General features: G+C 40.6%; 1 protein-coding gene across 8 annotated transcripts in view; it reads left to right on the plus strand.

Annotated features, from left to right (window-relative positions):
- Nucleotides 1-898: 898 nt before the first annotated feature.
- nrxn2b (neurexin 2b) overlaps nucleotides 899-24,235 on the plus strand; it is a 920,596-nt gene continuing 897,259 nt past the window's right edge. For all 8 annotated transcript variants that reach the window (XM_074699347.1, XM_074699355.1, XM_074699353.1 and 5 more), the window contains exon 1: nucleotides 899-1,113. The gene's annotated coding sequence lies outside the window, so the exon portion shown is untranslated. The remainder of the gene's footprint in view (nucleotides 1,114-24,235) is intronic.

The following is a 24,235-nucleotide window of genomic DNA, read 5'->3' on the forward strand; positions in this document are numbered from 1 at the left end:
TTACCTTTTTATACCGTGCAGTTTAAAGGAGAACAGAAGGTGTTTCACTAACCAGATGAAAAACATAATTAAGCCTCAGTATGTTGTATTCTTTCCCTTTATGTTGACATCAAACATGGCTCACAGACACTACTTTGTTTGTATAATTGCATGTGGAAGTGTCTGAGGAGGTGGGCAGTCATTAGCAAACAATAGCAGCAAAGCATCTGATAGTAAATCTTCAACAAGTGTGAACCATAAGAGTTGTTTCATTTTGACTCAGACAGTGGAGTTTGTATCAATAAGTTTCCCACATCAGAATCAAAGGCTGGGCTGTCAGTTTGGATAAGGGTCTGAAGAAGCTGTGGAAATCCTCCAGCTGGCAGAGTTTGGGGTGGATTTTGCTATACATTATGTAGCTTTGATACAGGCTCAGATCTGTCCTTTGATTTCAATAGCTCCAGACATTTTAGTTGAAACCCCTCACTGTCTTATCCTCTCTGGGTTAATAATTATAAACTCTTTCATCTTCTTTGACGACAATTTCCAAAATCCTCTCTGTCTGTCAGGTGTGACCACAGGAAAGTGAGTATTTTGAGCAGCACCGCCCTCCCTGGTTCCTTCGCCCCCCTCGCCCAGGGTGAAGTAGCCTTCTCCAGCCGGTGCGGGGCGTGTCTCTGTGGGCGGCCTGCTCGGTGCGGTGCCGCTGCCAATGCTGCTGATGCCGCTGTGTCTCCTCTATTCCAGTGGATGCAGGTGGAGATGCGTCAAAACACCCGGAGTAACCAAGAAACATCCGCTAGAAACACATCGACGGAACTTCCAAAATAAAAGCCCCAATGGAAGCTTTGTATGTGAGGTTTTTTATTTGATAAAGGACGCTGCAAAGCTGCATTTTCTGTTTTGTGTTTGGCTTTACGGCGTGGATGCAGGTGGAGAGACTCGGCCAGGACTGTTCACATCTGTCTTGAAGGAGACAGGGGGGGAGGAAACCTGCGTTCTTGTCTGCTCCGCGCTCTGGATAAAAAACAGAAGCACTGACGCGTAAACTGTGTCCAGGCTTTATCCCGGGATATTTACAAAACCTCTCCAAGTCTGGAGAATTATATCGGAAGGATTGCCGCAAAAACACAAGTAAGGACTTTTCTTTTCTTTGCCGTGACTAGAGCTTCTGTGGGTTTTCTTCTGGCTGTGTGGATTTGTCACTCCGTGAAAACGCACTCCAAATCATGGCAGGTGATGTCAGGAGAAAGAAAACAAAAAAATACACTCATACAGCAAATAAGGGACTGTTGTTGGCTTTGTTGTGTTGAGAGGGAGCCAGCGGGAAACGATGCGTAACGGGTCAATATTTGGAGGAGATTTGGGAGGCGAGTGGATGTGTTTGTTTTCTGCGGCTCGCGGAGCAGACACGTTGAATCTGGTGCGGGGAAATAACGGACATACATGTTTGGAAGCCACGCGTGACACAGCGGTTGTGGAGTGTTGGAATTTGAAGAGGAAAAGAATGTGACGGTGTTTGGTGAAAGTGTTGGTGCTTCTTTGCGCTGTGAATGTGTGAACGCAATGCCCACACGACTTGTCGGGTTATTCTTACAGGTTAAAGCAGTGGGTGTCGTTTTATTAGAACTGATCAAGCATATAAGAAATTAGAGAAAACTACAGAAAGCATGCTGCTGATTCTACCTTTAATACATGTGGCCTAATTCCCGTAAACACAGCCTGCTTAATGCGCACGTATTACTTCTCCTTTACTCCAATCCCCTAAAATGAGAATTAGCTGGAATTTAGCCCACTCAGGTGTCTGATGATGATTTTGGCACCACTGCTTGATTGTGAACTATTTAGATTTCAGAATATGATGTAAACTGATCCCTAAAAACTAAAATTCAATATTTATTGTGCAGAAAATTAGGCCACCGGAGGGTATACTTTCTTTACAGAACAGCTGCATTGTAACTGGCTGCTGAAGCGCAGACTGGCTGTGATCGTAAGACTCTCTGTGGTGTCAACGCTGCCCCTGAGCATCTTAACGCACATTAATTTGATCAATTCTGCTCGGCGTTTAAATAAAGAAGCCGAGTTTAGTGCGAGGACATTAGGGTCTCAGTACTCCAGCGACTACACTGCGACTGTATGCGACTCCTGCGCCACCGTGTCGCCAAACGCCCACTGGGGTGCGTAACGGTGTCTCTACACAAAATCCCCGACCCAGAGGATAAATATTGACTTCCACTCCTTAGTAGGTCCCTGGTTATGGGAATTACGCGTGATTGTGGATTTAGTTGTAGTTGAAAGGGCTTAATCAAGTTGTTGCTTTTGGAGTTAAGGCAGACAGGCACGATCTGAGAACGCGACCACAGAGGAGGACAGTGGCCATCATCAACGGAGGAATATACAGAAAAATGTCTGCCTTTTAGAATAAGAGCTGTGGGAACTTTTTCCACAATAGAAAAACGGCAAAACCACATTGAATTTCCACATTGAATTTCCACATTTTTAACCTTTTATCCCTTCTGTCAACTCACTTTTCAATCTCCCTGGTTTCAAATGTCTCCTTTATTTCCATGAAAATGTCAGGAAACAAATATTTTACTTAATTTAACACCCTGCTGAACAGCAGTGACAGGGAAGGCTTTTATTGCTCTCTACAGCAGGTTGATAAATTCAGAGAAGTGGCCCTGCTCTGACTGACTGACCTGGATTCATTGCTTGAAGACCTTCAGGAGAAAAATACAATACAGTGTATGGATGATTGGCTGAGCCACACTCAGGAAGTGCTAGTGCTTATTGAGCCAGCTGTCTTATTAATGCAAATGAGGCTCTGTGTTAGAAATCAAGCATGGTGATGTGACTCATTTCCTGGTTAGTCTCACAGGCCAGATGTGTGGACAAAGGTGAAGGGCTTCACCGACTCTTGACCACAGGAGTCAAAAGTCTTCACAGCATCATCATAATAGAGTTACAGCGTCAATATTGATCTTTGGGCACAATTTGGCTTTCAGTGTTAATCACAATGGGAAAGAAAATTTTTCTGACAAAATGACTCCACCATTAACTCAGACTAACGACTCTAGTTTTGACAATGGCTTTAGAAATACCTCAATAGCTTCTTCTCCTTTATAATAAAACACACTGCAGAGAGAAAATGGGCCCATACATGATTCCACTTTTGTTCTCAGAGCTTTCAGTGCACTTCATGAAGGGTGCTTAACATTGCCTTTGTGGGTTGAGATGACTTATAATAATTGCAAATTCCCCAGCAATTTGAATAATTTCTGGAGACCTTTTCACTGTTTATTATTCGTGAGTGCACAAAGTGGATTTGGGGTCCTGTGCTTCTCTTTGTTTCTGCTCATCACTCTGACATAAGGCTTCCAACAACTTTCTTTAACACAAATTTCATAGCTTTCAACCCAAACAGCGTTGGTGTGAGTGAGCTCAGCCCTGCCAGGTGAACACTGCAGGAAAACAAAACCTTTGAAATGTGTTTGATGGATCAAATAGACTTCCAGGCCTTGAGTACAGCCAGCACGCAGGATCAGGTGCTGACAAGTTGCAAGATAATGCATTAATTAAGTACAAAAACTGAATAGTCAACCTTTTGTTTTTAATGTAGAAATTTAAAGCCTTTTATCAGCAGGTGCCAAGTTGAAACCTCACTCTTACTTTGAATTAGGCTGAGGTAAAGAGGTGGGAGTAAAGAGGTGAACCAAGCTGTAAATATTATTATTTTCACATGTTGGAACTCCTTTCTGTGTGGTTTATGATGTTTCTGCAGCCAACCTCAAGTGGTTCCTCAAAGAAGTTTAGTTTCTAACACCTCTGTATAGGCTTCATGTTTTTGACTCTTGGTTGTGAATGAGAGCCCCCCCCAAAATAAATAAATAAATAAATAAATAAATAGATAAATAAATAAATAAATAAATAAAAATAATAAAATAAAATTCAGTCTGTACAAAAGCTGCACTAACTAGAGAAGTCATGGACTCAACTCTAGCAGTAAATGGTTTCAGTCCTGAAAGCTGTAAAGTGTGGCCTCTATGAATCAGGCGTGTTCAACCAGCACACGCCTTGGATTGGGAGTTGAAGAATTTGGAGGCCAAGTCAACACCTTGAACTTGTTCTAATGCCCACAAACAGGCATAGACTGTCCGTCAGTTTCAGCTCCAGTTGCTCTTCAGTTACACTCCACACATCACTGCTCATATCACCTTGTAGGTGCACTAGTTTTTCTTGCTTAAAGCACTTAAAGTAGATGCAACCAGTAGGCGTTGTGTTGTGATCCTATATGTTAATAGAATGCTACGGGGTTTCATTTACTTTCTGCACCTCAGTTTACTCTTGCACAGAAATAGATATGTAATAACTGCAGCCTGCTCCACCTCCTATATAGATTAAGTAACAACATTTTAGTTGTCATAACTTTCCATGCATGTAAATCAGCACTACTTGCTGTGCATGTTTAGCTAGCTTGCTAAGCATTTTAAAATTTTTTACCTGGCATGAATGAAATCAATGTGTGAATGATTCGATATATATGTTAGAATACATTACAGAGAGGGGAAGGGGCTAACCAATAAAAAAAAGGGATGACAGAAAAGTAATGAGTTTATACAAACAACTTTCAAACTGCCAGATGTAGCTCATATGGCTACATGAGAAGAGACGGTCAGTGTCTTTTTTTATACATAGACGCTGACTGCTGCAGACAGAGAACATCCCAGAAAGAGCTGCAGCTTCTCACGTTCTTTCACTCGCCTATTTGTCCTTCCTATGTTTATCGATTAACTTCAGTCAACTTTTCTTTACACAACACTTTTTTTATGCAAACAAAATTTAGATCAAAGAGCCTCAGAGTAATTGAAAAAGAAAAAAAAAGTGAAATACATACAAAATGGAATAATGGCAAAAATTTACTCAAAAGAAAGTTTTTAGAATAGAGATTAATGTATACCTTTAAAATGTATAAGGCAGTTTAAAAAGGTAACAATAGTAATAACCTCAAATCTTAAATAGAAACAGGACTGAAAATAGTAAATAATAGAAAATAAACTGAAATCAAAGAGTAAAAAAAGACTCATTATTATTATTATTATTATTATTATTATTATTATTATTATTATTATGTGTGTGACAGTGTGTCTGCACAAATATGTGCTTAAACTCTGCTTACCAACTTCTAAAGCACAAAACTGGAATTCATCATTATAGCCTTACTTTAATCTGTTCTTACACTGCGTACAAAAATTGGACTTTCTCAGACCAATTTTTATGATGAACAATTTTCTCAGAAGAGTTAAAACATTTTTTTAGCTAAATGTATGACATATATTGAAACTATTTTTAATAAATGAAAAAAAAAAAAAAAAAACGTTTATAGAAATCAATTATTAAAACCAGGAACTGACTAAATGTATTGAATAACCATAAAAGTAATTCCTTGTCACCCTGGTCATACTTAAGACAATAATTCTTTATAAGTTTAATATAAAATATAATACTAAGTTGAAGATTTAAAAAAAATCTTCAACTCAAGTTGGTCAAAGGTGACCTTATAGAGATAAACTGTCGCAGCACTATCTGACAGTGATGTTGCGCATGCAGTGTGTCCTGGTCCATGGGCCAGGACAGTAGTGGCTGAAAGCAGCATCTGCAGGAGTTTTAGTTCTACTTTAAAGAACAGCTAAAGGGGAGGAGTCTGGACATTAGAAGTTTCCCTGGTTCATATACTTAAAGCATCTCTGAGATTTAGTCTGGTGCCACCCCACGTTGTGCTTTCAAAACCAATAGAAGAGTTTTGAAATCAGTTTGGAAACTTACAGGCAGCCAGTGTGTAGTCCTTTTTGTCTTTGTAAGGACTTGTGCTGCTGCATCTTGAATTAATTACAGCTGATGAACAGTTTTCTGGGGAAGACCAAAAAGGAGAGCATTACAGTAGTCTAGCCTGCTGGTTATAAAAGCATGCATTAGTCTCTCTGTGTTACTCAGCGAGAGAGAAACAGCCTCACCTCAGAAATATTCATGGTCATAACATCCAAAGCAGAAAGAAATACTTCGACACTAACACAAAATAAACAGCAACAATAGGGTGCTAGCTCCAATTTAATTCTTATCAAAGTCAGCAGGATACAAATTCATGAATACATAGAAGATTGTTAAAGGACATTTTCAGGATTTGATGAAAGTTTTGCTTGATAAAAACAGCAATGATGACATATTTGTGGTTAAAACGTGTGTTTTCGCTGATGCCTCTGATGAGCCAGCCTTGGTTAAGCTTGCTTTTAGGTGCTCGGCTGCCTTTCTCTACGGGAGAATCCATTATACCACCTTGTACAGTGTCAAGCCTTGTTTCATCACTTCAAGAGGATCTTTGGTTTGAATCCACACTTGTTGGGTTTGCATGTTCTTCCTGTGCACACTGCGGTTCCCTCTTGAGTACTGAGCATCCTCCAAAGACCTGCCTGTGTCTGTAGGAGTGAATGTTAGTATGTATGGTTCTCTCTACACGTTAGCTCTGTGATAGACTGGGGACCTGTGCAGGGTTTATTCTGCCTCTCGTCCAATGACAGCTCCAGCCCCTGCAAGCTCAATAGGATTAGCTGTATGGATAACTGATAGATGGATCATCAGGGACATAAGTTGAGTCCAAAGTCAAAGAATTGGTCTTAGGAGGGAAAGTCATCTCACTTTTTTGGGGTGAAGTCTGAAGACCCAGTTTGTAAAAGTTTGTTTCAGGGAATGAACTTGATGAAGGAGTTCTATCTCCTGTGACTTATAAGATATTCAGTCTCATGCCTGGTATATTTAGGCTGAGTGCTGCCCTCCAAGCAGCTGTCACATTGAAGGCATCAGTCAGAAAATCTATCTATTCGTAGGTCAGTGTTTTGAGCAGCTGTCATTTTTTCCCCTGACACCGAGATGTGCCGCTGTCTTCTATCTCACCTCTATCAAAACACGGGCACTCGCTCTGCCTCCCCGCCCCTCCCCGCCCCGTCACTCCCCTGCAGTTTACCACAGAGGAGAGGGAGAGGGCGGAATTGGAAGAGCAGAGCATCAGAATGGGTAATCTCCCTGTAATCCCTCGCACGGCTGCAAAGAGAGCAATCTGCCTCATTAACTCACTCTTGTGCAGCTCACCGTCTGGCCCTCATCCATCTTCCCGTCCATCCTGTCCACCACCCAGAGAAAAGGGAGGTTAAGGTGAGCTTAGGGGAGCTATAAAGAAGGCACTTGCATAGAAAAGAGAGGACGCACAATTGGAAAATGAAAGATTTCCTCCCACTCCTCCCCACGCCTTCCATTTTAGCTGTGAGGGCCATGACGGGGGAAGACATGCCCGGCCTGGGCTTTCTCCCCGCCTCTCTATTGCTTTCCTTCTTTGATTGAGCTCCAGCAGAGTGGAGGTGGAAGACACGATGATGGAGAGATGGACTGAAGGAGCTCTCAGAGTGTGTGACTGATTGCTGAGATGGATTAGTGCGAGAAAGAAGGAGCAGTTGATGGAAGGAGAGAAAGAGGAGGGGAGGGAGGATACAGTGGGGTTTATTGATCTGATCAAGTTACACCCTTCCCTGCTGTGTGGCCACATCCAGAGGATATCTGTTTCTAGATTGGGACTAATAACAGTTACTGTGGCAGATCATTAATTACAGACTATGTCAGGGTTTATACCTCTCCAGTAGGGTTTTGTTTCTCGAACAAAAAAGAGCTTGGACATCAAACTGTTCCCACTGAATTACTTTTTAGATTAGAAAAAAAAACCAATGGGAGCAAAATAAATAAATCCAGTCAAAGACATTTTTTGATCACAAACTACTTTTGTTTGAAATGTTGTTTTGTTATTATTAAAGCTGTGCTCATTAAACTTTTTTTCTTTACGAAAAAAAATGCAACAGTCTACTCACTCTAACCAGTCAATTTAAACTCTTCAGAAGTGTGGCTTCCCTCCCACTCTGATTGCCTGCAGATCCTAAGGGCTGAGGGGGCGTGTCCACTAAGCTGTTCTTTACCAGCAGCACCCAACACTTCAATTTCAGAGCATTTTATTATTGGTGTTTACTGTTGCTTGTGTACATGAGTCAGAAATGGTAAACATGTTTTTACTCCCTTTTAACCACTTAACGCACTTCACTCTGCAAGCCACTGTTTCCCATCTACACCTCATCCACACACTGATGGCAGAGCCTGCTATGGTAGGGGAGCATACATTTTAGCTAACACATTCATACCCAGCCATACACCACTGTGCAGTTTAGAGTTCTCCTACATTGGGGAGTGGCATGTCAGAATAGTGAGCCTGGGCTGCCTGCTCTAAGGACATGGGTTTGATCCATCTCTGTTCACAAAAGCTGTGGATACGACACATCATGGCGTTAGAAGCACCGCTGGAAATTGCACCTGGAAAGTGCAGACTGTGTCCTTTAAAGGGACATTTTTTTATCTAAGGTCCTGCCCTTCTAGATTGTAATTTGTCAGTGATCAAAGGAGCACTGAGATTGCAGCCACAAAACTGCACTGCTCGCTGAAAAGGCTGAGCTGCCTTTAGTTCATATAGGGACTACCAGCGCAAAATAGGTCAGTCAACACAGACCTGTTGACTCTCAAGTAAGAGCCTCTTTCAAACAATAAATCAAGTCGCAGGTTACTTCCATGTTTTTTTGTTGTTTTTGTTTTGTTTTGTTTTGTTTTGTTTTGTTTTGTTTTGTTTTGTTTTGTTTTGTTTTGTTTTGTTTTGTTTTGGGGGTGTATATTTAGCACCTTAGCATGGGTTTACCTTTAATATGATGTTCGACACTGCATGCAGTCTTCCAAGGCCTCAAAATTTATCTTTTTTTTTTTTTCTACTGGACCAGGTTCACTCCTTAAAGTCAGAAACACAAGTGTGATGGCTGATATTCCCAAGGGGGTGAGGGAGATGAGGTTTAACAGATAAAGGGTTGAGTTGTGGTGAGTAGATAGTTCACATCTATTCTTAAAATGTTCTTCCTTGTTTTATATATACAAATATATGAAGGACCAACTGCCTGATTTTTGGGGCCAATGCCGATATCCAACAAAATGGCCGATATCCGATATATTGGCTGATATATATATAATAAATTCATTGATATACATGGGATATATACTGTATATAATCACAAATCATTCTAATACCCATATGATTCAAGAAAGAGGCAGAACACTACTATATTAAAACAAGGAACTTAGATTACAACACTGTCAACATAAGAACTGTAGTTAAAACCAATGATAAATAAGAATAAGCTGTAAACACAATAATAAATAAAGAAGTCAAATTGTAAACACCTTTAATAAATAAGTCAAACTTTAAACACAGTAAGTTCAAAAAAAAAAATGTAAACACACAATGAGCAATGAGATTAATCAGTGACAGGCATAATCAGCCCGATTAATCGGTCGGGCCGATTAATCAGTCAGGCTCTAATATATAAATAATTTGCCCCCCATTTGTTCTCTATTGCAATGGTTCATTTCCCTCTGCAAACAATCCCAGGAGTGGGACATCTTTTAACAACTTCTCTCCCTCATTAAATCAATATAAAGCATGCTAAGTCAACAGAATGGACTATTAAGCAAATAAACTTTGAGGAGAGTTGGTTTTATTCTAAAGGGTTCTTATTTAAAGACAATAAGAGAATATTGCAATAAGAGAAGCAGCAGAGGTGGGTGAGTATGTCTCTGAGCCAGATGGCCCCTGCACTGTCACCCCCTCAGCTGTTTCAGCCTCAACCTTTCTTTGTTTGGTACGTTACACCCGTCATCAGCATATCTCATTTGTAAGTTTGAGACGTGTCTGATTCTTTTTATACTCGTACATCACACAAGTTGTTCAAAATACCTGATTATTTCAGTCACATAAACACGTTTTATCCCTCCCTGTGTGTAGTCTCCCTCTGTTACCAGCTGTGAGCCAGGTGGTAACAAAATAAACCAACTGGACAAGTCAAACCTTTTGATTCAAAAAGGCACATTTTCTTTGCTTTGAAAGCAGCCTCACAGTGTTGCTGTGGGCTGCTTGGGAAAATGAAAAGAAAACATGTGGTGGCACCAGTTGAGCTCAAATCTCTTTGCTGCTTTTAACAACTTGTCTTTGGTCTCTGTAAGTGAGAATCAGTTGCGAGACTTGCAGTGTTGAAAGTCTTGGATCTGTGCCACAGACTGTGTTCCACAAAGACTGGGTCATGAATTCATTCAGCAGCTTGTAAGCACGTTTGAATCTGTGGTGAGGATTTTCCCCTGGAAAAAAAAACTGCAAGAGAAAAGAAAGGCTGTAGCCCCTCTTTTTCATATCTCAGTACCAACCCCCACCCCTCCAGAAAAAGCAGGCCCTGGTGATGAATTAATCCAGATTCTCTGTGTCGCCTCCTTTGAGATTCTGATGTGAAGTTTTTTGCATACTCATATAGCTTGCCTTTAAAAGAGGCTCAAGTGGGATCCTTGGTGCTGGAGTCAAGGTGGGATTTCTGAAAGAGAATATAGTGGTTTCAATAATAGAGAAATAAAAGAGCCACTTTGTCATGTCTGCACCTTATCTCTCTCTACAGCCCTACAACAGAGACAGTCTTCAACATTCTGAGTCCCATTTCAAGATCTGTTGTAAGGCCTTTAAGAAATCTATACATGAGGGAGAGCTTGAGTTGGTGTGGATCATTTTTGATCTGCTTTTTTGGAGCTAAACTTTAACGCAGCATGTTCTCCTCAGCATAGAAGTTATTTAGATTTGGATAGAAATGATTACTTTGAAAGAGGAGAGACTAAAATCTGTAGCTTTTAACAACACAGAGAGCAGAAGTCAGCAAGCCAAGTAGCAGTGAAGTCTTGTGCACACCATTTCGTTAAAGTTTGTTTCACAACTTACTCTGGATACAACCCAGAATGAGCCTATGGGCAGTTAATAATGCAAGAGTTTCTGAAAGCTAAGGCTGCCTCTACCTCACTACAAAGCTCATTAACGTAACCCAAAGTAGAACCTGGAGAACTGTCAGTTGGAGACTTTTCAGGACAGCTTGTGTTTCAGGTGTGGGATGTCTCTCTCTTCTCTCTTAAGAATCCCCCAATGAGGTGTTTAACCTAAATTATTGCAGGGCAAATGCAGCTGCTGTGACTCAGGTTTAAAAATATCACCCTGGACTTCCTACCTCAACATTTGGAGGGCATGTCCTGGACCAAATTAGCTGATGTATCCTTACTTTTGCTGATGAGGTACTGTGTTCACCCGCTACATGAAGACAAACCTCATTCTTCTGTAGTAAACAGTTGTGGATCTTTTTCTTTTCTTTTTTTTTTGCACTGTAGAGCCAGACAGACCAATATACTGTACAAAACATGGATATAGTCTCTATGATTTGACTCTTTGGTTTTTAAAAAGGCCTGCTAGAGGCAAATGTATGACTCTTTTGTCCTAATGTTGTCTTCACCTTCCATACAGTGTGTATGAATAAAGAGTCAAACAACAAAGACCAAAATCAAAATGTAAAAATGTTTATTTGTTTTGCAAATCAGTGGTATTAGGCATTTTTAAATTGGCCCTCTTGGAGATTTCTTTGCTTTTGGGGCTTTCTTCAAGTAGAACTGCAGTTTATTGAACTTCTCAAATGGCTTCCCTTTTTGGGGTCAGCCCAATGTTCCCACATTTCTGGGACATTTTCAAAACTTGGTCTTGTGTTCCTACATCCAGAAGGCTGGAAAGCAAGCATCCCAGGAGCACCTCCTCTCTATGCCAACCTGGCTTTCCAGAGGTATCGATGAACTGCACACTATGGTTTCCCTTTTTTCTCATTGGGTCTATGTTGCTGCACTTCATTCAACTGATCAGACCAACTGCCAGTCACTGCAGGGTCTCTGTGCTGCTTAGCTTTTGTATTTAAAAGGAAAATGTGCACTTGCATGAAACGTTTGCAATACACAAAGAGATGGGTGCACCAAAATTATCCAGAAGCTACATTCCAATCGGTAGTCCATTGCTACTGGTAAATAGGTTACATGTAACTGGCTTCCACATCGAGGGAAAGGATAACAAAATCATACAAATCCATGAAAAAGGAAGTCATGAACATAGGGCCTAATTTTGAAAAAGAAATCTTCTAAATGTAAGAAAACAGGGCTGTGGAAACACAGGCACACTGCCCACTTTTCAAAACCAGGAGCTGTCGGTCATGTCTGTTAAAGCTAACCCTTTAACAGACATGACCTTCCCAGCCTTGCAGAGCCTCTATGATTTTGTGTGCCTCTACTCATCTTTTGAATTTCAATAAGTGATTAAAAATTAAACAACTGAAAAAAGTGGATTTCATAAAGACATCTGGTCAGATTTTGCAAAATATTGCACAACCTAGCTGTGGTCAAACAGTAGCTAATGACAACCACATGGTTCCACTGTTAGCAAAGACGATATCATTAAGCTACTTTGAGTAGTTGCACTTGATAAATTAGAAGGCTTCAATGATTTTGTAAGGTGACATAAACTTAGCTCTTATAACTTGCTAATGTTCTAAATTAAGTATGGTCAGCAAACATTACATTCCCTTTAGAAGTCAGGGTTAGACGCTAGATGCTAACACTGGCAAAAGTAGTGATGTTATGATCATGTATTGTAAATCTCTAAGAAACTGACCAGATTCTCCTCCAAATTTATGGTGATGGTATTTGCTTCCCACACTGTGTTAACGCAAAATGGCCACTGTGTGGAAATAGGGAATTGTTCATAGCTTAATAAGCTTTGCACCATCAAACCCCAGCCCCTTTCCTGTACCCATCTATTCCAGGGTATTCTAACATCTGGTTAGCTAGCTGTGAAAGGACTCTCTTCCTAAGTGGAGCAGGTTGCGTAACTGGGATATGGGGCACAAAAAACCCACATAAGAGTTTAATGCTTATAATTGAGGAGTGGGTGTTAGTAACTAATCCGTATGCTCTGGGATATCACTCATCCACACTATTTCTAGTTTAGCATAATCATACAATTTGTTTGCATAAAAATAGCACAGCAGCATTTGCTGCCAATGAAAAGCACTGGACATTACCATCAGTTACTCACTTTCTATTTGGACTTGTGCAATAAAATGTGAGCTAATCCTTAAAAAGCCTGAACTGAGCTCTTCAGGGATGCTTAATTAATTTACCCCGCTGTCAGCAAAGCACATTATGAGACGAGGTATAGATTTTTAAAGCCAGTCTGAGGAAAAGTTCAGTCGATACTTTAAATATACAGTAAATATTCTTTGTTCCTCAACACTGATTTTTACATGACTCATGCATGAGCTGTAGCTAAGGCCACGAATGTACAGCCAGACAAGCTTCCCCAGACGTCTGTTTTAACAACCCGAGTGTCTCTGTTTATGTATTTTCCCTCAAACGCCTCCTCCCGAATCCTTAACAGACTCCCTCAGCAGAGCACCTTGAAAAACTCCAAGTATTGCTTTCAGTCAAGTACCCTTAAGAGAATTGTTGTTCTCCACTGGAGTTTATTCCTCTAAGAGAAATCCATAAGGCTTTTGTCCGTCTTGTCATAAATGAATACTTTTCCAGAGGATCACCCTGCAGCCAAATCAATACCAGAAGTCCGAACATGTGCTTTAATGCAAAAATCTCCTTGAGTTCACAACTCATGTTCGCGCTGCATTTTGAAATGTTTGTTTTCTTGTAGAGAGGAAAAGTTCTGACAAGTTTAAATCAGGTCACAACAAGTAAAAGAGGCCCCGGCTGGAAGTTTGTATTAAATCATAATTTTTGTTTTATTCAGTTTTTGGAATACTGGTTGCTCCAAACTTATTCCTAATTATTGACTGGTTTGTTTTTTTCAGCCTGTGTCATCAAACATAATTCAGACTGATACCACATATTGTATGAAATGCATGGTTTATTTTTAAGCACTTTATACAACCTGACTTTAAGAGATTAAAGCTTAAGAGAAGATAAAGCAAAGTTTTCTCCTCTGTTAGACAACAGGCTTTCAAAACGTCCTCTGACACGCTGAAACCCAGGGTCATTTTGGAAATGCTATAGCACTTGGCTGTATGTTGTGTTCATTTCTCTCCTTGTTGTGGATGTGGTCTACAGGATATGGTGCTCACACTCTGCCCATGCACCAGCATGCACTTGTTCCTTATGCTCTATTCACCGGCTGAAATGAGGTCTAGATTGTCCCCACCTGTTGGAAGGATGGGCCGAGCAGCACAGGCCACTCGGGGCCTGATGGGGTCATGAAATCGTGATAACATCTACTGTTGCGAGTGTGACCACACTCAGCCCAGTGCAACAACACCTTCCCCACTAGGGCGATGGAGAGGGACGGCCATTCTGTGTGCCACAATGGCCACTTCACTGCAGAGATGGAAAAGCTTTGGCGGGCCACAATGGCTCCTTTCAGAGAGGTGCTGCTGCTGCTGGGGCCTGCTTTGGGTTTGTGCAGCGAGCGTACCTTCATCAGGTTTCTCTTGTCAGCGATACGATGGCGCTCTGTTTGGAGATGGCCACAGGGCAGAGTGTGGGAATGGCCGCCATTTATCCCGTAGGACTCTCACGTCGAGCGCTCTCAGCAGCCAAGGACGTAGGTTGAGAAGGCAGGGTCAAACAATTACCCGCTGCTATTCTCTCAGTTGTAATGAGGCAGAGATAGAGAGGCGCAATTGAGCGATGACTGCTGACACCATTTTGTGATTCAAAGGAGAAACACAGGAATGAAATGGGCACTCAAATTCAATCACATTGAGCTTTATTGTGTTTTTATAGTTGCTATGCGTCCTGCTATCTTAATTTTTTGCCTGGAAAATGTAAAAGTCTGCTCATATGTAGCTCCACCACATGCCCTGCTTTGACTTTAGTTTTTAATAGCGTCTCAAGTCTTGATACAGATTTCTTTTTCACTGTTTGTCAGGGGCAAATGAGGCCCGTGTCACATTTGTGCCGATCTGCCACTTCGGCTGCTGCTTTTGCAGTCTGAAGGAGGGAAAAGCAGAGACGTGAAGGCTGAGCGTGTCAAAATGATGGTAAGAGGAAAAGAGGGGGAGGAGACAGAGGAAGGCAAGAGAAAGGGAGCAGGAGTCTTAGACCATCCCTCCCTCCCTCCATCTCAGTCCAGCCATTTCAATCCAACCATCCATCCATCCATCCTAAGAGCTTTAGTGAGACTTGCTGACTAACTGCTCTGATGCAGTGCAGCTTTCCTTTAGTCTTTTGGAGAGCGTCCCTCTTTGAGAGCTGCTTTGACTTCTTTTTCCTTGAGTATTTGATTGACCATAAATGAAAGAATCCAATCTCCTACTAGACTTAGCTTTTTTGTATGTATTCAGTCAATTTGTCATTAAATACAGACACAAAGTACATGAATAAAACAGACCCTCCAAACGACACCTTGTGAAGACACTTAAGCTTCAGAAAATACAAACAATTCACATCCAAAGTCCTTTATTGTTCAAAGAGAGTAACAAAAACTGTCCTCTGTAACAGTCATCTCATATCTCCCTGTTCCTTACAAAATAGCTCTTTTGAGCCTAAGGGAGAAGGACATTCATCTTTTACAATGCTTTCTTTCACTGTTTAACTACATTCACTGAGAATAGGAGCATCAGGTTTATAGATTTTTTTATTTTATTATTCATTTTTAATGTTTTTTTTTTGTTTTTGTTTTTTTTACAAAACTAAGAAATATCAACAAAAACTATCAAAAGGAGTACAAAAAAGAGACAAAACACACACACACACACACACACACACACACACACACACACACACACACACACACACACACACACACACACACACATATATATACACTGAACCCAAATATATCCCACATTTTAAAATAAGGTCTCATACAAAACGGAAGAAAAATAAAAAAAAAATGCAGTGCAGAGAAAATAAAGGTTTATAGCATTTATATTGACTTTTGAAAAAAAAAAAAAAAAGGAAACTGTATTTTCCTCAGATAAGAGTCTGAAAACTTCTTAAATGATAATACAGATTCAGAGGTAGTACCAATAGGTTTTTGGTCTTTAAAGTACTGTTGAAGGCAGCTTTAGGATAGAATGGGGACATTTCTTGAACCTTTTGGTTAACAGCTACAACTATACGTGTTCTTAATTAGCTATGTTATAAAGACCAAGCTGAAATCCTGAGTATATGATTCATTGAAAGATATAAAAACACTCAAATAGCAGTCAACAGGAAGCACAACTTAAGACAGTTTAAGATTAACATAGTCTGCACCATATTAATTTGAAAAGAGACGCTAGCATTAGCATAACAAGCACCCTCAACCTCCAGCGGACACTTTTCAACTCCAAAGGTTTCTGCCTGACATGTAACCAAAATGTTTCCAATCCTGTCTCTGGTGCAGCTGATGTGAGCAAGGTCACTGCTTTTCAGCTTATGTTGTATCAGAAAAAAAAAAAAAAAAGAAAAGAAAAGAAAAAAGGAAACTTTCTATTTTGATTTTTTTTTTTTTTTTTTTTTTTTTTTTTTTTTTTGTCTATGAAGCAATCCTCCTGAGATATTTTCATTTCAGTTCTTTTTTCTATCTTAATTTGATGCAGTCACTATTTAACCCATTCTGAATCTGGAGACTCTGAATGTCTTGAAGTCATATATATATATATATATATATATATGTATATATATATATATATATATATATATATATATATATATATATATATATATATATATATATATATATATATATATATAATGTGATTTTGATGGATTTTTTTAATATATGTACTGCAAAGCTAAAATCTAGCAATAGCTTCACTCAAAACCAGGCAGAGGCATAAAGGACATCTGGAGGGAGAATGACAGATATGGAGGCTTTAGCCTTGTTTCAGAGCCTTGAGGAAGATTCAGATGGAGGAGCAGGCCCAGAGAATGATGTCTCCATTGTTTCTTAACCTTTTCAATCAATTTATCCCTAGATCTTTTGATTGATTATCCAAATTATAAGCAAATTATGTCTGAGCTGTCGAAATGGTTGCTATGGTCATTTTTGTGGTTGCAGTATTCTGTTAGACTGAGTGTTAATGTTTAAGATAATAATACAGCACCTGTATCAGTATTCCCTGTCTGAGTTAAGTAATCCTAACATTTCCAAGGCTCCAGCCCTTCAGAGATCTGATAAGCCTGGATCTGATTGTTTTGGGAACACAGCCACTGCTCCCATCAATGGTGCTAATTGTCAGGGTTTAGCACCTTCCATGTTTCCAACTCTCTCTGTCTCTGTCTCTGTCTCTGTCTCTGTCTCTCTCTGTCTTTCTCTGTCTCTCCTATCCAAATGGACCACTCCAGGTTCTCTCTTTCTCTCTTTCTCTCTTTCTCTCGAGCTGGTGTGACACAGTTTGGCCCGGGTGCTCAGGGGGCTGGCATGTATGGTGACTTGCACCTCCCACTCCTCAGAGAGTCCCTGAAATATCTCAGCAATATGACACGGCCCCTGGTGTACAGCAAGCTGTGGAGTGTGGGAGACTCTGACTGTGAGTGTGTGTGAGTGTGAGTGTGTGTGTGGCGTCACAGATGGTATTTGCAGGCGAGATGCATTTGCCGGTTTTGACAGAGTAGATCCCTTTGAATTTAGGAGGGATTTCCACCAGGGCCCAAGCCTGTTTGTCGGCCACCCTATTTAAATTCTGAAACTCAGGACATATTTTCAGACTTTTGACATTTTCCTTAGCTGAGTTAACATGGAGATGCAGACAAAAACAACAAAGTTAGCAGAATATGACAAAATAAAACCACCGGTTTTAACCTGGGCTTTGACTTTCTCATTGGTGATATGAAATGAAAGGAAAACACAAATCTTCATGCAGGCCGGAAAGCAAAATCACATTCAATTTTACCTTCAGAAAAACAAATATTACACCCAAAATAGAGTTGGGTCATGATGTCTCAGAAAAATCAATATCATCACAGCAAATAGCTCCAAGGCTGACAGAAAACCAGAGAAACATACAAACTGTAAAAATGAGAGAAAATAGTGAATTTCAAAAAGAGAAACCCACAGAGGGAACATGGGCCCCCAGCAGACCTCTCCTGAAACACAGATGCTGTGCTTAAAGCAGGCCCCACCAAAGCTCCATCAAACTTCTTCACAGCATTATCGATCCAAAGCCCTCTCTCCTGCCAAACCATTCTCTCCAAGGATGCAGCTATCTGCAAGCAGGGCACTTTGCTCCAGTTACCCACTATTCACTCGCTAACCCTGCTCCGCCATCGGCCATGAATCTATAAGACTTAGTCACACCTGTGTGGCCTGGAGCGAGTCAATGAGGAGGGAGTGAGTGTGTTGTTCTCTCCTCCAACATTAACATCTCCATCTTCTGGGCTGTGTGGGAAGAAAAGAAAGAATGAAGTCTGAATTCTTACAGTCCAGCAGTCTCTTTGCACAATATCCACAGGCTTGTAAAGGTTTGCAAAAGGATTGCCTCAACAGTTTAAGAGTTATTAACAGCAGAATAAATTCATCTTGGCTTGAGTCTGTGAATCTGTTGACATAGAAACAGAAAGAGGACGGGGAATGAAAAGGTTACTCCTGCATTGTGTGGACAACATATCAGCTTAACCACTTTCTTACTGATCAATTTGTTGTCACGGTTTTCAAACAATCAAATCAGGCCTCTGTGTATCTGTGTTCTGACAAACACCAATAAAACACAGACTATTTGTTTGAACAGCAGAGCAAAAGACAAAGAAAGAACAAAGCTGCTTCTCAAGGCTGTAACTGTTTCATATTTGCCCTTGCCCCTGGCTTTATGTCAACAGAGGGTAAACTCGAAATTAAAGCAAGGGGTCTTGTCACCTGAGAAGGTAATCTTATTTTGAGTTAGTCTGCTAGCTAGATGATTAACAAATACTCCTTGATTCTTATGACAAGGACTCTCTTAAGTCATTTTTTTGACACAAATTTGTTAGATTTTGACCCCGACTACAAGCAATGCGCATCATTTTTTGCTCATATTTTCTCAAGAAATTTTGTTGATCTGGATGTGTCAGGTGAACTTGGCTTATATTCAAATTTTTGATCCGAAATAAGACCAAAAAGCTTGATTTTGAGATTTTGCAGCAGTTAAGTCAGCATGTTTACATGCACACAGCGGCCCAACTAAGGTCATAGCTCAATCTTCAAGTCACAGCAGGGGATCTAGTCTTTTTTGTGTATGCATGCAGAAAAGAGAATCGATCTTCTGGCTGAGAACGTCCTTTGTTGTGCGTACCAAACTAGTTTCGGTTCACACAAAGAGGGAGCGACACTTTAGTGACGATGGCCAAGATGGACGCAGCTATAGCTCTTTATGTTTCTTACATACTATGAGTGTTAATTACATTACATGGTGTGTTTGTTTTGTCGGAGGGTAGGGGCCCATTCATCATGGGCATCTATTTCTCCTTCCAGGTGAAAATTGTTGAAACTGAAACGGAGACTTGCCGAGTCCTGCCAAATCCAAATGCGGTCCAATAGCAATCATGGTATCTAGGTGTGTCAATCAAGTTATGCTCAGTCTGTTCTCAGTCAGTCTGGCTAAGCTGTTTACATGCGTCTAAATAATACCATCTTATGCTAACTAAGCTAACTAAGCTCATGGTCCAATTTTTTGAGCTGCATGTCACCGTACTGAGTTTATCAAACACCAGCGTCTTGTCAGGGAGGTACAGTGCATCTAAGCATTAAAGTTCTCAAGACCAATCTACGTTCAGTGTTATTACTACACCAATCAGTAATTAATGCTGAGATGAATCTAACAGTTGTCTTCCTGTCAGCGCATGTTCATCACCTGATTTTTTTTGCATGTAAGCAGCCAACAGTGTTGTTGTGTCAAATATCTCTGTTATTCAACCCAGATTGACAAACCTTCAAAGTCAGCATTCTGTTTTGTTGTGGCAAGTTAAAACATCTTTTTCTTTACTGAAGCTCTGAATTACAAAACAAGATCCTCTAACTGATTATTATGGTTGACAGTGGGAGTTTCAGTGTGTATGATTGAAGCAGGCCTCAAAAGACTTGGAAAGAAGAACAAACTTGTGTTTCAGTCTACATGGAGACAGAGAACATTAATTATGAGAAATAAACACAACATAACAGAGAGGCTTGTTATTTAAACATCACTAGTGTGAGACTTGACGGTCAGTGTGTTTACACAAACACAGCAACTAAGGTCTTAGCTTGGCTTGCTCTCAAAGTTACAGCAACAGATCCTGTCTTGTCTGTGTTTACATACAGAAAGGAAAGTCAGATTTCTGGCCGAGAACGTCTCACTCTGCTATAATGGGAAGCACAGTGTCATGGTCATCTGATTCCTCTTTCCGATGATATTTGATGGAGCTGAAACTGAGCAAACCGAGACCTGCCGAGTCCTGCAGGATCCAACCACAGTCCAATGAAGAGCATGCATGCATGTTTGCATCATATAGCAGTCTCGTACTGACTTAGCTTGTAGTCCGATTACTTAAGCTGCGTGTAAACGCACTGACTAACAGTTTGTTTATGGATTAAAAGAAATAGAGGATTTGATTAATCTCACTTTGATGTTTTTTATTATCATTATTATTATTTCCTACCAGCTGTGTAAAAAAGAGAGACTTGTTTCTTAAAATACCAAGATCTCTGCAGTGAGAAATGTTCAATCTCTGTACCCTGGGAAGTGCAGATTGAATATTTAGTCGCTAAGCTTTTGCATTTAAAATCGGAATGACTTTTTTCTGAGCTTTAAATTTTTTTTTTTTTTTTAAAGAAGAAAAAAAGGGAAAAAAAAGAACAGACATTTTCTTGTTTTTTAAATAAAAACAGCCACAAAGAGGCCAAAGTGAATGTTATATGAGAGGAGTTAAGGCAACACTTAGCACACGAGTTAAGAGGCAATCAGGATCTTGGACTTGCTCTTACTTGTTACAAGAAATGTGAATTTCTATTTGACACTTGAGGGCTATCACATTACCGAAGAAAAGTTAAAGTAAAACCTTAACAGCCTGTGGAGGTTGTAAAGATTTTGACGTAACTCACAACAAGAAAAACATGAAAGTGTTTAGTTTCTTTTTCTGCAGTAATTGAGGTTTTTTTTTAAATTGCAAGTGAAATATTGCTGCAGTCAGTTGTTGAAAACATTTAAATCGATATCGGACCCAAAGGGGATGAGTATAAACTAGAAATTTGACGAAAAGGTTTGTTGCATGTATTAAGACAGCCCTAACCCTTTCCCACACATGAAGTATCTCAAACACCCTTCCAGTGTTTTTCTTCGTCTTTGTAAAGATTTTCTCCTTTCACTATCTACTCTTTAATGCTGAGTGGCAGCTAAGAGAATTTCTCTGACCTTCCTTGATGTCATTAAGTGCTCGTGGCACATTCCACAGAGCAACGCCACCTCCAGCCCCTACTGCATCAGAGCAGAGGAGCTGAACCAGAAACAATGGGTGCAAGATGCACTGTGGGATACACTGCGATGACTCCACGACCATCAAGGAAGGACAGGCTTTGTGCACACGGTCCATTGGCACACTTCAGCACCACATACTTCACAGACAGCTCCCGGCACTGCCACAGTGTTGTAAGAGGCTGTCAATTCAGCACCACAGACAGCTCTATACTGGCATGCACTGTTTCATCTCCCCCACACTGGTATGCCTGCTGTCTCACAAAGCCAGACTCGTGGGTTAGTCAGCTAACCTTGGTTTTAACACTGACGTTCTTATCATACCCAGGATTTCTTCCTGTTACTGCAGAATCCTCACCCTGTCTCTTCAGAAAAAAGCATGAAAAAATCTCTGGGATTTGGCTTCCAGGGCTCAAAAGCTGTGTTGAACAAATTACACCTTGACATCAATCATAGATTAAATATAGTCTATTAATTGTGCTACAAAACTCCCAGCATTGATTTGCTCAGTGTAAGTTGCACTTGTGTTTCATCACTGGAGCTGAGGGGAACCTGAAACCATTTTTTAGAATAGATTTTCTTTTTTCTCTTCTTTTTTTTTTTTAAGAGTCTGTGCACAATGAAGTATTAATGTAAGGTTAAGGTGATAAAACTGCTCCGCTAAGCTTCATTACTTATTTTATTTGACCCTTGTAATAAAACGTTTATTTCTTTTATTTACTGCATTTTTTTTTTATCTCAGTGATCTTGTTTTACAAAGAATGCAGGAGGATGAGGACACAGGCTTGGCTCAGTGGTTAAGTCACGCTCATATATTTGGCTTGTCCCCTCCCAGTCTTTGGCCCCTTTCCTGCATGTCATTCCCTAACTCTCTTTTTCTAAATTTCCTGCTCTGTCCACTTTAATAACCTCTGCAATTGAATGTGGATTAAAAAATATCTTCAGAATTTAGTTTGAGGATTGTTGGTTGTAAAAAAAAAAAATCATCCCCAATATTTGAAGTTGTTTAAAAAGATGAAACTGTGTCAGAGATTTGGTATGTAAATGCCTTTTCTTCGTCTTGACAGTCTGACACAGACCTAGAGAGAAACTCAATAGTTAAGAAAAAAATTCTATATAACAATAAATCATGGATGTAAGTAAATAGTCCCAGACTGGCTCTCTTTATGCATCTGAATGTAGCCAGTGCTGAAAGGAGAGCCAGTCTGTTGATTCATTACCTTGGACAGCTCCTCGCTTCGCCTGCTCAGCCTCCTCTCCCCCGTCTCTCCTCTGAACTGGCCAATTGTTTCTGAGGGAGCAAGAGGGTTTCAGCACCTTGGATAGCTCCAGATACTGGCCTGCTGCTCCCTCTCCAACTGCCCATTTTCTTCCACTGCGACACAGAGGAGCTGTTCTTTCAGCACCTAGATCCAGGACAGTTCTCATTTTCTTTGTGTGAGTGTGCGAGGTCTTGTTGGTGGTGCTCCCTGGACGGCTCCCTGCAGGAAGACTGCTGCTCTGGCTTTTTATGATGGATTAGAGGTGTGTATGCCTGTTTCCTCTCCTTGTCTGAATCTCCCGTCTGCCTCTTTCGAAATCTCAGCCTGGTTTTGGCCCTTGTTGTTGTTTACCTTCCTGACAGCACTTACACTTTTACTCACCGCTGTTGCAGAAATTAATGGGAGCTCTCTGGAGGTAAACAACCATGAAACGACCCAGTCAGACTCATTTCTGAATATGATACAAAGGTTGTGTGTATGTGTGTGTGTAATTGTTTGTGTGTTTGTTGAATCGGTGGTGGCTTAAGCTACCGTTTTATTAATTATTGACTTGTATAGAGCCAGTGGGAAGGTCCTGTGGCCCTTGTGGGATAGCAGCCGTATGATTATGTCTGATTTACAGCCCTCAGCACTCCTAATGATGACTGTGCAGGACTTCTCTGGCAACTTCCCTGCATCCCTTTTTTTCTTTTTCCCCAGTCTTGCTCTCATATCTTGCGTTGCTTGTTTTGTCCTTTTTTATTTTTAAATCAACCCCCAACGTGAGGCTGCTATAATAGAGGCTTAGGGCGAGAACTGCTGACTGGAGCCCTTTGATGTTTGGGCGGCTGTTCTTTTTTTTTTCTTTTTTTTTTGTCAGGTCATGGTGTATGTGTGTGTAGTGATGAGGTCATGGAGTGTTAAGCCCAAGCTTCTTACTGCACTTAAGGTAGCAGAGGAATATCTATGTAAGCTCTTTTGAAGTGCATAAATTTTGTCTGACAGCATGTGCAATTTCAGACATTTTCAGTGATGGGATTCTGAAGTGATTTATGGGGTATCACAGGATAGCACTGGTGCTCGGTGTGCAATTATAGTGCAGCATTATGATGTTTCTGTGCATGCAAGAAGGCATTTAAGTAGAAAAGATAACAAAGAATTAGAAAAGTATTCATGCAGGATTAGATACAGTTTCATCCTTCAAACTGCACACACGCTCTCTATGGAGGAAGTTTTACATGCATATGTATGCATTTTCTGCATATGTGTGCCCTGTTGATGTCCCCCAGTGCCACCTGTGACCTAGGGAAGGGTAAAGTCAGTGTGCTGATGTGGCAGCTGATGCCTCTCCCACCCACACAGATGGTCCCTAATAGGCCAAGACACGGCACAGGGACAGCTGCCGGGTGTCACAGAAACAGAGAGGGGGGTGAGTGGGTGAGAAGGATGCAGCAGCAAGGGTGCGTTTAAGGTGGTATTTATGTTTTTGTGCCGTGTGCTAACAAATAAAAACTCTGGGCTGCTTACCTTTCCTTAGCTTTCTTATCTCAAAGCTTCATACACACCAGTGCTCTGTGAAAACATAAACATCCTGGAGGGAAGTAAGGCCAAATAGACTGAGCTCCACACCATTTA

Source organism: Halichoeres trimaculatus, unplaced genomic scaffold (assembly GCF_033239565.1).
Source record: "Halichoeres trimaculatus isolate MK-OKI-2021-1 unplaced genomic scaffold, fHalTri1.1 fHalTri1_scaffold_22, whole genome shotgun sequence".
Classification (NCBI taxonomy): Eukaryota; Metazoa; Chordata; class Actinopteri; order Labriformes; family Labridae; genus Halichoeres; species Halichoeres trimaculatus.